The sequence below is a fragment of the Coffea arabica genome, chromosome 7c, assembly GCF_036785885.1.
Source record: "Coffea arabica cultivar ET-39 chromosome 7c, Coffea Arabica ET-39 HiFi, whole genome shotgun sequence".
Lineage (NCBI taxonomy): Eukaryota > Viridiplantae > Streptophyta > Magnoliopsida > Gentianales > Rubiaceae > Coffea > Coffea arabica.
In genome coordinates, this window is record NC_092322.1 from 35,321,223 (window position 1) to 35,337,562 (window position 16,340).

Below are 16,340 nucleotides of genomic sequence, written 5' to 3' on the forward strand. Positions count from 1 at the left end.
CGCCTTCACTCCTAATTGATCTAAGTCCTCTAACAATCCAGAATACAATCCAAATTGAAATTAGGGTTCAATTTGGGTTACCTGCAATGGCTTGTGGCAGTGACGATTGGTGCATCCTCAAGCTTCCGTATGCGGAATCGATGGAGTGCAGCGAGAAAGAGAGGATCGGCAGCTTCAGCAGCAGCCGAGAAGGAAGCGGGAGCGACAAAGAGGGCAGCTGTGTTTGGATCATCCTCAGAAGGGGCAAAAGGTAGAGATGCTGCCTGGAATTCCGGAAGAATCGGTGGATGGGTGGAAAGGTGGGTAGGAAGATCTGACAGCTGAGGCTATGAGAAATGTGGAGCCCTTCACTGAAGATGAGCTGAGGGCGCTATGTACTTCCTTGAACGAAATAGGCGTTGCGTTGTCCCCTATGTCGACCCAAAGATATGGGACAAGTACGTGCAAGAGGTAGAAGAAAGCGAGGTTAGTAGATCGGTCCTAATCCTTCTACTTTGTCATTTTTTTCCCTTTTAAATAATAAAAATGTCTGCTTGATAGTCCATTCACAAAAGGCGTTCTTCCGTTCTAATTCCACTCCTTGATAACTTGGATGGATGATTGGTGAACAAGGTTTTGACGTTTTTACTAATCCGGGACCTACTGTGACGCCCCACATCTCCCTAAGGCGGACCAAAGGGTATCCGCGGACGCCTGCCCAGCTCACGCCAGGACTCAAGCAATTCCATTCAATTTCAAACCGAACTAATCACTTCGATGAGAACAACATGAATACAATAATGCGGAAGCGTTCAAGCTTAATAAGTCACTTAATGTATAACCAGTACATCGGGTAATCATGAAACGACTTAAATTCAAAGTACACATCAGGGCCCAAACTTTTCAAGTTTACAGTTCCCAAAAGTACAACCCAAACCAGGGCCTAGTCAAAATATATAACAGGAGTCTTAACAAAATTACAACGGATGGTTTCTCCATATTTCTCCAAGAGTCGGTCCTGTTAAGGAAAACAAAACTATAGGGTGAGCTAACGCTCGTGAGGCCAAGAACACACATGCAAGCACTTAGTCAAATAACAATCCCAAATTTAATAAATAAATCCATGTCTTTTCAATAATCAATCGATCAAACAGGAAAAGTAATCAGAAACAATTCAAGGATATAGTAGCTCTCAGGAGCTAAGTTCCACCCGATCTGCCGTTGTCATTCGTATACCTTCCCGCATTGACCCTCCTGTCAACCGGGTCGGTATTTCCCTTTCCGTAGATCACCACTTACTTTCCTCCGTCCACCGTACACCCCAAGGGCCCACAAGTCTATTATTGGGCGATACTCTACGAGTATGCCAAGCAAGACCTCTTATTAGGTCGAGCTTATGTGTATCTCATGGCTCGTCCAAATCCCCGACCAAGCCCATTGCTGGCTCGAGTCTAAGGACGGCCTATGAGTTTGGGCGTCCCCCATTCATTTGAAAGTCGAGGAGGTTCACTCCAACGACACATGCATTCATGACATAACATTGCATTTCATTCATTCATTCAATACATTTCATTCATTCATTTGAAATTAGAACAGGTACGATAAAGTACGCACCCGTCCCCATTTTCTTAAAATTCCAACAATTACACAAATAAGCAAGTATCAAATTTCACACACTTGACACTCACCGACCAATTCAAAAAGAATTATTTTCCGGAAGTTCAAGTGTCCACGGTGAGATCCTCTTGAAGGTCTCCTTGCGCGCCTGGCAATTTAATAGCGAATAATCACACAATTAACCCACTTATCAAGGAAGATTGTACACTAGTACAATCTAAGAATTATTTTGCAAAAAGAAACCTCAATTACACGTAAATCGAGGTTTAACTTGCCTTTTATTATGTACAATATTATTTGAGTTTTTATCATGAAAATCGTAAGCAAAACGTTTTAAGAATATCGAAAGAACAAAGAGTTTTTGAAAAAAACTCTATTTCTTTGGAATTGGAAAATTTTTTCAGTTTTATGATGAATCTTTGAAAAATCATAACTCGCTCGGTATAAGTCGAGAATTGGAAAACTTTATACCGTTGGAAACCTCTTAGAGAGTACTATAAGTTCCTAGAAGACACTTTTCCATGAATCGAAGTGAAAAGTGGTCAAAAATGAGCTTGAAGGTGCAGGGTTGGTTCACAAGGCAGAATGAGGTTGGATTTTGGCCAACTTTGAAAATTCGGCACGATTCGCACGTTGCAAACCAGCCTCTGAATTTTGCAGCTCAATTAGTGTTGCAAGTGAAGTTTATAACAAAACAAGCGGATCAAGAATCGGAGTTTCGAGCACCGAGATACGGTAGCCCGAAGTTGAGCAAATTCAAGACTGGATGAGAATTTTCCAGATTTGAACCTCTAACTTTAGTAATTCAATTGGGTATCGAAACGAACTTGAATCGGCACCAAAATTGGCAGTATTTCAATACTATGTGGAAGGTATCTCTCTATCGAATTTTGTGGAAAAATACCTTCGGCAAGGTCGTTAATTAGCCAACCAAAGTTCAAGAAAAATCCTAAGGCAATCTGCCTTTGACTTTCATTTTCCAAATTTCCAATCGTTTAACCAAGAAAGTTATCCAACCATGGTTCATTTGTGAAATAAGGGTCTAAGATACATCCATGATACCTTTGGTAAGTGTTTAATATCAAAAACATCAACTAACAAGTTCACTCCAAGATTTTGTTCCAAACCAGTCCAAAGATTAGGGTTTTCCAAAACAGAGCAGTCCACTTGTTTCAGTCACAACTCAGTCAATATAGATCGAAATCGAGCATGGCTTATGCCGTTGGAAAATACATTCATAGAGTTAAAATATCACAGAAGAAATCGTTTCCAAATTCGGCACCCATCTGATTCAAATTCGGGCATCAAGTTGCTGCCTGAACACTTCATTCCAGATGAACAGAGTAACAGGACAGCGAACTTAAAACATTTGGTTCGGCTCGCTCACAAAGAATCAGAACGTGCATTATATACCAAATTAAAGCTAGGAATGTCTAGTTTCAAACGCCACCGACGGCACATGATTTCCACATCCGAAGACAGAGTTATAGCCAAAATACTACTGCTGGTCAGAGCATACGCGAATCAGTTTTCCAGATTTGCTGGTTTCGAACAAAAATTCATTTGCCCATTCAAACCTCATTATTTTTCAATGAAATTTTTCACACATCTAATACATCCTACAAACATCCAATTCAAGCAATTAAACCATTAAAAATTGGCCTGGAAATGGCCGAACATGGCAGGGGCAAAATCGGAAATTTTAGCTTCTTACACCCAATGAAGTTCCTACTAATTACCCACCACTAATGCATCATTATAACCACTAAACCAACAATATAATCACCATCAATCATCAAATCAGCAACAACAACCCAAGTGTGGGAATTCCAAGAGCCCACAATCACATTTTTACACCATAATCAAGTAACTAAGTGCATGCATGAGCTTAATCTTGTCATATAATCTCCAAAAGATAAGAATCCAAGGGTTGGTCATTACCTACTCCTTTGGTTTGCAAGGTCAGAATTTTCGGCCCTCTTGAAGCTCCAAGAAACCGTGAAAGCTCCCCTCCTCCTTAGCTAGATATAATCTCCAAGAGGTTTGCTAAGTGGTCTCCAAGTTTGGTGTGATTTGGAGGTGATTTGGGGTGGTTTTGGGGAAGATTAGTGTGCAGAATTTTTTTGAACAAGGAGTTAGAGAGAGAGGGTGTCTTGGCCGGCCATGAGGAGAGAGAAGAGAGAGTGTGTTTGATCCAAGTTAGCTTCCAAGAGAAGGTGCAATGTGTGGTGCAAAATCACCCAAAAGTCAACTCTCATTAGGGGCCGTTTGGTACGATTACGGCTCGATTTTTCGCGCGTTTGGTTCACTAGTGCACTAAACCTCCAAGGCATATATATTCATGTAAATATTATTCACTCTTAATTGTCCAGAAATAAGGGTCTAAAGTCCCTCAAATGAAGCCGCGCGTGTGAAAAAGCGTATCGTCAAATTTAACGCTATAACGCGAAACTTTTCGAAAAATTCTTATAACGATTGCACTACTAACTATCACTTGAATATTTATTCATAAGATTACCTATTTTAGGACCATAGTACAAGTCTCCAATATTCCAAGCTTATTGTGCTACTACGCGGATAAAAACTCCAAGTACTATTCACTATTTTTACTAAACGCGCTCTAGGAAATTAATTTTCGAAACGAATCCTTTTAAAAAAATATAACGAAGATATTTTACCACTTATTTAGGTCTAATAAGACTAGAAAATATTCCTTGGAAATAAAATCTAATTAAATAATTTATTAAGCCATAAATTAGGCATAAAATAATAGTTTTTGCGAGTCCTCACACCTACTCTGGGCTACATGCCAATTACCACTTATAAGAGAGATAAAGAATTGGAAAAAAAGCTCATTGGGTTGGCTAAACAGGCCTTGGCGGAGGTAAATTTTCTTCCAGTTTTTTTGTGTGTCTCTCTCTATTATAGTGATTACTGATGAGTTCCCAAAGTTCAAAATTTACTCTTGTAGAAGCTACCATGTTATGAATTTGTGGCCATTGAGTGGGTAACTGGACATCGCTGTGCTGGTTGGGTATATAATATAACGTTTCAAGCTCACGGTGCTGATGCTCCTGAGGGCAAAAGTTTTCAAGCTCGTGTTTATGCTGGAATTGTGGATGTGCAGGTTAAATTCTGCCGTCCCAAAGTGGTTAAAACTTAGTTGAACTCGGCTTGGGTCAGTCATGGAAGGTGGACTAGCAATGTTATGTTGCAATTTTTGAGTGTGATGGGAGAACTATAGAAAGCTGTTTGCTTAACTATGTTAGTGTTTGATGATGTTGACAGTCAAACATGTTCTCTAGCTGAGGGTGATTTTGAGCTTTTTGATCTTGTAGTCTGGTCCTGGGAATATAAATAAAGGTTCAGACATTGTTGAATTGCTTTTCCATGAGAGACTTTTCCCAAAAAAACAATATGGAAACCTTGTGTAGATGAATATGGAAAGCATTTGAATCTCAATGAGTTGTATAAAAGTCTAGTTGGAAGTTCCCAATGAGCTGCAGTGAAAACAGCTAATCTTTGACTGAATAAGTGAGAGGTGCATTGACCTTACTCCGTTTGGTAATTTATGCATTTCTATGTCTTGTGAAACATCGTTAGGCTTGGCACCATGATATTTCTTAGGTTTTAGACATGTTTAGTTATGTTTGCATCTGCTTTTGAGGTTTAATTTATAGCATCTTATGCTGTCTTTACAACAGTTCTTCTTAGTCTCGAATAATCATATATTTTCTGGAGTTATAAAGCAGCTTTTTTTCTACTTGAACAACTACCACTTTGTAAGAGGACCCTTGTTTAGTGGTCAGAAGAGTCGGGTGAATTTCCAGAAAACACTCATTTCTCAGGAAACATCATATTTGGTACTATTGCTTGTGGCTTTGGCAATGTTGGGGTCATGATGTGGATCTCATATGATCTGATGTTGCTTAACGAGCACATAGGTCATACTACTTGAAATTCTGAATCTTGTGATTAGTAAAAGATGTGATAGTTGACATTTTGCTGCATTTAGCTGCTTATTATGTTGATTGAATTCAGAGTTTGTCTTCAAAATGCTAGCTTGATGACATTTTGCTCCATTTAGCCACTCATGTTGTTTGGTTTGTGGATTGGAAGTAAAAGTCTTGAGCGCAAAAACAGCTACGACTACATGAACATTGATAAAATAAACTATATCCCGCACTGATCCGGTTGCTATGGCAAGCATGTTAGGATGTATCCAAGTCCATGAATCCGATATGGGTTGCAGAAGTAGAACTTGCTTTGAAGAGGGGGAGTTTGGGAGCTACAGTGGATAATCATTTCCAAGTCATTAAAACCATGGTGATTTTGCAGTCTTTCATAGAGGAGTTTGAGAAGCAGTAATTATCTGAAGGTGTAAAGATGGCAGCGTGGCTATTTTGCCCCATCTAATGACTTTCAAGTTGTTGGTGTGCCGAAGATAAAAAATGGATTACCAAATAGGTACCACTTTGTTGTAGAAGTAGGATAAATGATATACTAACAAACTTCAAAAGAGGTGTGGGATAAATGGCACACTAACAAACTTCCTACTAAAACACTTCGGAAGAGGTACAGAATAATCATATTGTTTTAGAGAGTTACACAATTTTTTTACCTATTTTTTTTTAAGAGGAGGATTTGTTTTTTATGTTGTAATGTTTAATTTTTTTCTTGTTTCACAGAGAATGGTTTGTTTTCAAAGTTATAATTTTAATTTTTCCTTTTTAGTTTGACTTAATATCATTTTCTAATAAAATTTTTATTTTAAATTTATCAGAGAGAAGGGTATATTTTTTATGTTATAGGTTGTAATTTTTATCCTTTTCATATTGATTTAATGTCATGTGCATAACAAATGCAATTAGATTTGAAAGAAACTAAGTGATGTTCTAATTTTACCCCTAAAATCTAGATTTGAAAGAAACTAAAGGGATCTTTTAATTTTGTCCATTTTGGGGCTGATTTGCTCTTTTAGAATGTGATGGACTAATTTGCTTTGCTTTTAGAATATGAGGGATTGATTTGCTTCAATTTAAAAGTGAAGGATAAAAAAATTTTCCTCAAAATATTATGGACGAAATAGGCCATTTTCCTAAACTAAACCAAAATGACACTGTAAATAACTTTGTACTATTAACATAGGTTTTTGATGTAATTAATTATTTTTCTTGTGAAGACTAAATGTTGAATAAGAAGAAGAAGAGGGCAAAAAGATGAATCTAGAAGTGAAATTATAAGTAGGAAGAAATGGAGAGAGATGTGTGGCAAAAATATTTACTCAACCTTTAAGTAGTTTAGAAATGGAGACAAGAATGCATGGTCGTATTAGGAATTTTTTTTTTTCATTTTGTTAGTAAGTTTTCATACTTTACCAAAAGATAAATCGAGTATGACCACCTTATATTTTATCAAATAAAAATAAAGCCTTATAGATTTAGAAGATATAAGTTCTTTGCAAAGTTTGAAAATGAAATAACAAATTATGTTTGGAAATGATACAATGTTTGCAGACCAAAAATGATAAATCAAAACGTATTCCTTAGACTCTTGTCAATCATAGAATATTAGTTTTAAAATTTTCAATTTATTTTGCATGATTAATTTGTGTTTAAGATTCTTTGCATGACCACAATTGCATTCTACAAGGCATCTTTAGAAATCTGGCAATTGATGTCTGAGTATCCTCAGTTAGCATTAAGTTGTCCTAAAAATCTTACTTTAGTTTGAAATAATTTCATTTTTGGTGCAGAAACTACTAATCCATTTTTCTTAACTATTTTTAGAAATGTATTCAAATGTTTGAAATGTTGTTCTATTGATTCAGAAAATATTAAAACATCATCTATATAAACTATACTGAATGAACTATAATGATTAAAAATATCATTCATTATATTTTGAAATTCTGATGGTGCATTTTTTAATCCAAATGGCATGGCTTTCCATTCATAATGACCAAAGGGTGTTGTAAATGCTGTTTTGTATCTATCTTTTGGTTCTATTAATATTTGCCAATATCCTGATTTTAAATCAAACTTTGAAAATATTTTTGCATTAAACAATCTATTGAGCAAATCTTTTTTATTAGGAATAGGATATCTAATCCATTGTAAAACGTTGTTTAAAGGTTTATAATTTATTACTAATCTTGGAACTCCTCTTTCTTTTTCAGCTTGATTCATTACATAAAATGCAGCACAACTCCAAGGTGATTTTGAAGGTGTTATTAATCCTTTGTCTATTAATATTTTTATTTCTTTTTTACAAAATTCTAATAAATCAGAATTCATTTGTATTGGTCTAGCTTTTGTAGGAATATTCTTTTCATTAAAATCTTTTTCATAAGGTAATTCTATCATATGTTGTTTTCTATTCCAAAAAGCATTAGGAATATCTGCACAGATTTCTTTTTGTATTAACTCTTCTAATTCTGCTATTCTTTTTTGTATTTTAATGTCTTTTAATTGTTCTTCAATTTTTAAATAAGATTTTTCTTCTTTAATAAAACTTATATGTTGTTGAACTTTAGTAATAGTATTTATTGTTTTATAAATGGAAGATGTTTGTAAAGTCTGTAATTCTCTTTGTTTTATTGGAGTTAAGAATTTAAAAGTAATAATTTTTCCCATTATATTTATTGAAATTCCTTCATGGCTTACTAAAAATGGATAAATTTGAATTAAAAAAGGTGTTCCTAATATTACATCATGATTTGTATTTTTTACAACTATGAAATTATGTTTAATACAATATTCATTATTACATATTGATCCTTTTGTAAATTTATATTTTACTTGTAAATTTTCTCCATTTGCTGCCATTAATGTTTCTTTTGTTCTTTCACAATATTTAGTAGGGATTATTCCTTCTTTAATGCAACTTGCATCAGCTCCACTATCTATTAGAGCTACATAAGTTTCTTTGAAATCTTCTACTGTAATGGTTACTAAAGCAAACCATTTTTGAAATGTCATTCTTTCTATAGTATTTAAATATTGAGCTTCTTCTACTGGTTTTTTTGATATTAATATTTCTTCTGTTTTAGAATTAGAGGTTGAAGGCTGATTATTTATTAATGCTATTTTTACTTCTATTTCTAAATCTTTTGTTTTTAATTCTATAATTTCTTGTTGTAATTGTTTTACTTGTATCTTTAGATTATTGATTTCTGTTTGAAGATCTTTAGTAGTTTCTTTCTTCATTATATTTATATTTGGATATTTATCTATTAATTTTGAAATGCTAAAAGGTTCTATTATCCTAGGCATTTTATCTTCTTGAATAATTAAACTTTTTAATCTTTCTAAATATTCTTTTTTAGCTATTGGATCTTTGATTTTATCTATTATATCTAATAGGAATTCTTTATCTTCTTTCTTGGTAATAACATTTATATATTTAGGAGTATTAGAATAATTACAATTTTCTTCACTTTCTGAACTAGAAATATCATCATAATATTCTTCTTCAGAACTTTGATTTATTAATAAATTTATTAATTTCTTCTTCATTTGCACAGATTTCAGTAATTTGTTCTTTTAATTTACATTTGTTTGCTTTATGTCCTATTTTTCCACATTTATAACAAACAATTTTCTTTTTAATAAATTTTCTTCTTTTTTCGGGTTTATTTTCTTCAGGTCTTTTATATTTTTGTCTTTTTTGAGTATTATATTTTTTAATTTTCTTTTTATATGCAGATGGGGATTTAATTCTTTTTATTCCAAATGCATCACAAAATGAACCTACTTCTTTTGTTTTTGAACCGTATTTTATTTGAAGTCTTAATTCTGAACATAACATTAATCCTTCCTTTTTTACAAAGGCAAATAATTGTCCAAAAGTAATATTTTCAAATGAAATAACATCTGTTCCCATTTCTTTTTGTAAACTATCCATTTTTCTTTGTGAAAATAAACTTGGTAATCCAATTATAAATCTTTCTTTCCAAAATGAAGCATTGCAATCTGGTCTTCTTAATACATTTGTTAAAAACATATCTTTGTACCATCTAAAATCTGATAATGTTGGGCATCTTAAATTTGTTAGAAATGTTTTATTAGAATTTAATTCTTCTTTCGGATTTCCTATAAAATACATTACTATGGTTACAATTAGAAATACTGCAGCATCTGACTGTATTTGAATATTTCCTTGATCATCTTCAATTTCTTGTGTATGATCTAATATTGATAATTTATCTTGAAGTGTTAAAGCATTATCCCACCAATTTTTTAATTGTCCAGTAAATCCTGAAACTAATAATGTTGCAATATTTCTTTCTTGAATATTTTTAATTTTATAAACTAATCTAGCCATTCCCATTTCTTGCAAATTATTTAATACTTCATATTCTGCTTTACCATCTATATTCCATTCATAAATTGAATCGCCATCATATTTAGTAGTACGAAATTTTGATCTTTCTTCATATTGAATATCTGGAGGGCTAGGTTTTGGATAATAATTTCTAGTACTAACCATTTTCCAATCTTTGGTGTTACCTTTATTATAAATTCTCTTTCTTCTTATTTTATTTATTTGATTATCTTCGTTTTCTTCAAATTGATTTTCTAATGGTAAAATCATATCTTCTTCAATTTCTGAATTTATAGATTCTTCAGATGATTTTTCAGATGAATTTTCTTCTTTTATTTTTTCTAATGTATTTATTTTTAAAGTTTGAGGTGTAGTTAGATTTTGTAATGATTGAGATATTCTATTTAATATATTATCTGTATTATTTGTTTTTTGAGTGTTAATATTTTGGATTAACTCTTGTTTTTTTTCTCTTGTCAAACTTCTAGGTTGAAAATGAGGTGCTGAGATATCATTAGGAAATTTAGATTCTGGTTTCTTTAATGTATCTATTTTTGTATTTAATACTTCTATATGTTGAGAAATTGTATGAAGAATTTGATTTGTATAATTATTTTGCTAATAAATTTTTTTAATATCTTCTAAATTTATATTGTTATTTGTACTCATACTCTTGTATCATTCTTCAAAGATTTTAATAAGAAGATCAAAGTTGGATTCAACAAATATCAAGCTTCCGTTAGCAACTCTAATTGTTGTAAGTTCAAAGTTCAATACCAATATTTTATGTTCATTTCAAGTTATAGTAACCTACCCGTTAGCATTAAGTTATATAAAATGGTAACACTAACTCCACTTTGCACTCTTAAACTTGGAATCAATTTGATAGTAAGGGCAAATATACTCCCACAACATTGTACCTACTTCAATTGAGTTGAAAACATAGCTATCCTAAGTTGAAAACATTGTACTACTTCAGTTGGATCATGCGTCAAGTAACTTGATATCTTTTAAATAAGATTTCGGATTCGAGTTTTATGGACAGAGAAAACAATATTGAGGGAGTCACTTTGAAAAGGGATCCAATAATGCTACATTGAGAGGTTTACATAACAAGAAAAAAGAAAGGAATAAATTAGATCCTTTGTGTTTTTTAACATATAAGTACAAAACAATACATAAATGAATGATTTTTTTGCACAATATAGTATTTCACAAAAATGAGAAAAACTCTTATAATTGTTTATAATAATCCTGAGATTTGGTCAAATAACAAGTATTCTTGAAAGCAACTTTCGTTAAATATTTTCGATGGAATCAGTAAAAAGATAAAATACCCACAATAAATCCTCATTTCCTTGCTTTAACAAGTCCTCATTTCCCTTCATTGTATTTTATTCTCACCAAGCTTATTTTCTAACAGCAAGGTGTAGACAGCTATTTTGATTAGATGGTAATTGTGGCAGCAGCCCCCAAAGTCAGCACCCTGTATTCTAAGATCGGATTTGGCCGAAAGTGGCATATAGCAATCAAACAAGCCTAAAGCAGCAGCAAGCTGTTCTTCTTCTTTCCCAATCTAATCAAGACCAAAACCCACGAACTTTACTAGAGAACAATCATCTTGAAAAACTGAACACAAGGATGACCTAATTAACAACTCATTTGGATTGCAAATTTTTAAAATTTTTGTATAAAATATATTGTGGCAATGTAATATACGTGAAATAAAAATATAATTGTAAAATGTGTCCAAGGAATATTTCTTCAAAAATTCGCAATCCAAACAAAGCAATGTTCAAAGCAATTTATATATATATATATATATATATATATATATATATCACGTATTTCTTTAGTTCTTAAATTTGAAGTTGTAGAGTTAATTTGAAGTCAATTTCTTAACAAAATGCTAAATTCCTTAAGAAGACACCTTTGAAAATAGCTTTTAGAATAATTAAAGAATGAAGCTACCACCATTAAGTTTAACGGGGCTAGGGACCAACATACCCATTTCAGAATAGTCTTTTCCTTTTCTCTTTTGTTTTTTCATTTTCTTTCTCTGTTTATTTTTCCGTTGGTTGGGAAGAGAAGAGATGATTTTAAAAAACTATGCTTTAGCCTTTTAATTGTAAAAATCTTACTCTTGAGCCAAATACAAAAGAAGAACAAAGGAAAATAAAAATAGATAAATAAGGAACTAGAAATTAAGCCCTAAATAAAAGAAATAGACAAACAAAAGTGACATTAGAATTTTTTTCAGGATGCTCGAACTAAAAGATAAGTGAAAATGAGGCCGTTTGGTTGTCAAGATTTGCAAAAATAAATAAATATATTTATTCTGCTTGTATCATGAATACAATTTTCAATCACCTTTTAACACACATACATCACATCACAAAAAGTGTTACAGTTTTATTTTAGATAAATTTTTCAAATAACCTCATATTCAATCGGACCCAATGGTGAAGGGCAATTCGTTAACAATTTATCGAAAGAAAAAAGAGCAGCAATATCTATTGTAGAAATTGTGAGAAATTTTTCTCTTTTTTTACCCACCAATTATTTGCCAAACATTTTTTATGGTTAACATTTTCATTAATTTAATATCACATGACCCTAGTGTTATATTTTGCCGCCAACAACACCCCCTATATTTCAGCCTGTAGGATGGCAGCGTCCATAAACCCATTATATGTGGCATGAATGTCATTTGAATACTTTTTAAATAATTATTGCAGTACTTTTTTGTAGTGTCATATATAATAGATAAAAATATAATTAAAAAGATGTAAAAGTAATAAAAATGATAAAAATGTATTTGTAATGTAAAATAGGTTACAGGAGGTGAAGTGTTAGTGACGATCCACTTGAGTGGCATAATAGAATTGCAATGCGAAATTAATCCAAACAATAGTGAGGAGTTTCGCTCTGAAGTCTAGTAATCCATTAACGCTTAGTAAACATCCGCAATCATCATCGAATACCTTTTCTACATATCAATCAAGGGTGGCGATAAATCTGCACTCCTAGCATTAAGATTTTTATAGGAATTTGATAGAAACTTTTTTCAATTCAAAATATCTTTCATATGACAAAAGATGTTTAAATAATCAATTACAAATTTTAACTAATTGAAATTGTTTGATACCATTATCAGGCTAACCTTTGGTTTCTTCACGTTTGTGGACTGGAAAGTTCAGCACTCTCTTCCTCTCAAATCCATAGCTAACTAAACTAGAATTCCTTGTTTTCTTGGTTGATGTTTACAATTGAAGGGATGAAGAAAGTGCCTAATTCTCTTGTTGTTTTTTTTTTATTATTTTTGTGACGACCACACCTCCCTCTAGGGCATACCTCAGGGTTTAGCGGACCGCCTGCCCAACTTTCGCCAGGACTCACTCACTTATTTCGGATAAAATAATTCACGACCTTGAACGTAGAGGGAACAACAGTTTTCGAGTTTGGAATATACAAATACATTCATTTTTGTCTCACTTCTATACAATCCCAAATACATCAAATGACTTGAGTTCTAAATACATTCAACCCTAATTGAGCGACTAGTACCAGTACAATTACAAAATTTCCAAAAACTAGACTATGCTAGCTTGTACCAGTTTCACGTCTCGCTCGTACCCCCTGTAAGGAAAACAAATGGAATAGGGATGAGTTAAAAATCCAATGAGATTCCAAATAGCAAGTTAACCATTATTTAAAAATACAAATATCACTGTAGCAAAATAGCGAGCATAACATGTTCATAAAAGTGAGCAATAACACTTCAAGTAGCAAATCTCAAAATGAGTGAGTGTAAAATTATTTTTCTAAAAAAAACAATAACACTACGAATAACAATCAAAGTATAAGGATACAGATGGCTCTCAGGAGCTAAATTCCCGTTGCTTCACCAGAGTTTGATCAAGTATTAATTGACATTCCGTCAACTTCCAAGTAAAGTAACCAATCCAGTAGTACTTCGCTTCACACCAATCCGTCCACCATTCAACCCCCTTACCGGGCCCGAACACCAACTAAACATTGGTGGTAATATTCGAGCATACCAATTAGTTGAGAAGATAGCACTCCACTCGACAACACTAGATACCCATGGTTCGTTATCTAATCGACCAAGCCCTTGCCAGCTCAACTTGATTAACTAGCTAGTAGGGTTTGGGTTCCCAAGTAGTCACTATAGCCGATGACCAATCGACTTAGTCAAGAGAAAAGTACGGAGACGGGAATGAGAGGTACCTCCCACTCATATCGAGTGTGGTACATACTGCTGCTCAATACTTACAAGTCAAGCACAAGTACAAATACAAGTACAGGTCAATGCAAATCAAGTCACTTGTATAAGCATGAATGAGATATCAAGTGTTTAGTTGAGTTAGGTCAAGTGCGATAAAGTATACACTTACCCGACCAAACCAAGCAAATCTTATCCGATCACGTTGGTAAAGAATTTAATTAAGTATCAAGTTCAATCATGTATTTGGAAGCACTCACCAAAGATTTAGTGCTTGTCAAAAATCACGTTCAGGTGTAACTCCTTGGTTGGGGTCCAAATCTGCGATACAATATCATTTAAAAGCTTGAAATCAATTAGGGTTCGAAACATAGGAGTTTCGCTTCAAGAAGATCAAGTAAATGAAACTCATTTAGATAGGATTCATGTTACGTATCAAACTCTAAAAAATTTAGGCTCGCTCTTTTGGTGTTGCTAAAGAAGCAACTAAAACTTTGGAATTTACATTTGAGTCGCAAAGACGAGGAAAACGTATTTCTATTGATTTTTCCAAGGGTACGAGTTTTGGCCGAATTCTAACTTATATACCTCTATGAAAGAGGACTCGAATAACCTAGATAATTCAAATTCAATTCAACCTCAATTCTTTGCTCGAATCACAAGTACACACACCTAGTTCTCGAGTGAAAATTTGGGCGGCATTCCCTTTGTATTTAGCTATTTTTCCAACCATTTATAGCTTCCTTGTTTTTCTCAATTCAGCCCCACAATCACACACAAGTAATGTTACTAACATAGCCCTTCAATTAGGCTCTAAAATCATCCAATTACAACACAAGTGTAATAATAAAATCGGAAATCAGTTTTGAAGACAAAAAGCTAAATAGCAGATTTGACATCTTATAGCATTTTGGTCACAATTGGAGCTACGTTTATTGGATTGGAGTGCACCTGATACCGTTTCGAAGTTAAGACAAAGGGTGACAACTTTCATGAAAACAATTTAACCCAGTTCACAGTTGATCTAGGTCGAATTTGTAAATTACAGAACCAGAAGTTCATGGTCAGTCTGGTTGTTAGTACTGAATTCAAATGGCAATAACTCAAGCTACACAATTCCGTTTGATGTGTTTTTAGATGCATTGGAAAGATGAAACATAGGGCTAAAAGTTTTGTGTTTTGGCCAAAGGCTGATTTGATACGGATCATGGTGAAAACCGAAGCCAAACTTGTGAAATCTCAAAACTATCCACGAAATGAGGCTTTTGGCAGTCAGGGGTATATCGATCATTTCACATGTTACAGTACTCCGATCGAGTTAAACTTTTACAGACAGCTATATAACATCATTTTCTACAACTTTCATGTTTTAACCTAAGCTTAATTCAGCCTCTAACATAGACGAATGATGCTGGTCCGAACAGGGCAGTTTCAATCCTTAAAACTGGAATTTGATGAAACCAAAGTAGAAAATGCTCATTCATGTCTTACACCACTATCCCAACTCCCTATCCAAGATTATAGACATCATATGCTCTCTAAACAACAAGGAATACAACTGAACAACTCAAACCCTAACTCAAAATCTACCATATCCATCAAAACTATCAAAAGAACTATCATTTGCCACAAGTATGAGTTGTTATACAAACGTAAGCAAGAGTAAGGAAGAGATAAAGGAAGACAGCCATAATACCTCTCTAAGATGCTTGCAAGAGAAATCCTTCACCTTTCCTTTCAAAAACTTTAGCACACCAAGCTTCCTAAGCTCCCAATTTAGAGGTTAATCGATTTAAATTTTCGGTTTTCACTCACCTAAGTTAGAAATCAAGATGGAATGAAATGGTTTTCACTCTTTTCTTTTTCCTCTCATAAGTCACGACCAAAATGAAGGAAAATAAAGAAAAATGAGCCAAGAAGAAAGATAAGAAGAAAGGAAATGTCTTGGCCAAAGGTCTTGGTCAAGACCTTGGTTGGATTTTTGACAAATGGCTTAATCACAAATATTTCCACCAAAATATCTCTCTTTTCCTTAGTTAATAATGGTGACTGACTTAAGGGTTAATTAAAAGCTAATAGGTCAACTAAAACAAGAAGATTAGGGTAACAAAGTGGTGGTCAAGTGGTGTATTCCATCGGTAGCGAACGGTACCCGTCGGTTCAAACCGATTTT

General features: G+C 33.4%; 2 long non-coding RNA genes across 2 annotated transcripts; one reads left to right on the forward strand and one right to left on the reverse strand.

The window, feature by feature from the left end:
- Nucleotides 1–772: 772 nt before the first annotated feature.
- On the reverse strand, nt 773–3,848 carry LOC140010128 (uncharacterized). Its single transcript, XR_011817376.1, has 3 exons — nt 3,538–3,848; nt 1,668–1,744; nt 773–997 (listed from the first exon to the last, which is right to left on the reverse strand). It is a non-coding gene; the product is annotated as an uncharacterized lncRNA (long non-coding RNA).
- A 538-nt stretch (nt 3,849–4,386) lies between these two features.
- LOC113697749 (uncharacterized) lies at nt 4,387–4,976 on the forward strand. The gene is made up of 2 exons (XR_003449978.2): nt 4,387–4,480; nt 4,568–4,976. It is a non-coding gene; the product is annotated as an uncharacterized lncRNA (long non-coding RNA).
- Nucleotides 4,977–16,340: the final 11,364 nt, after the last annotated feature.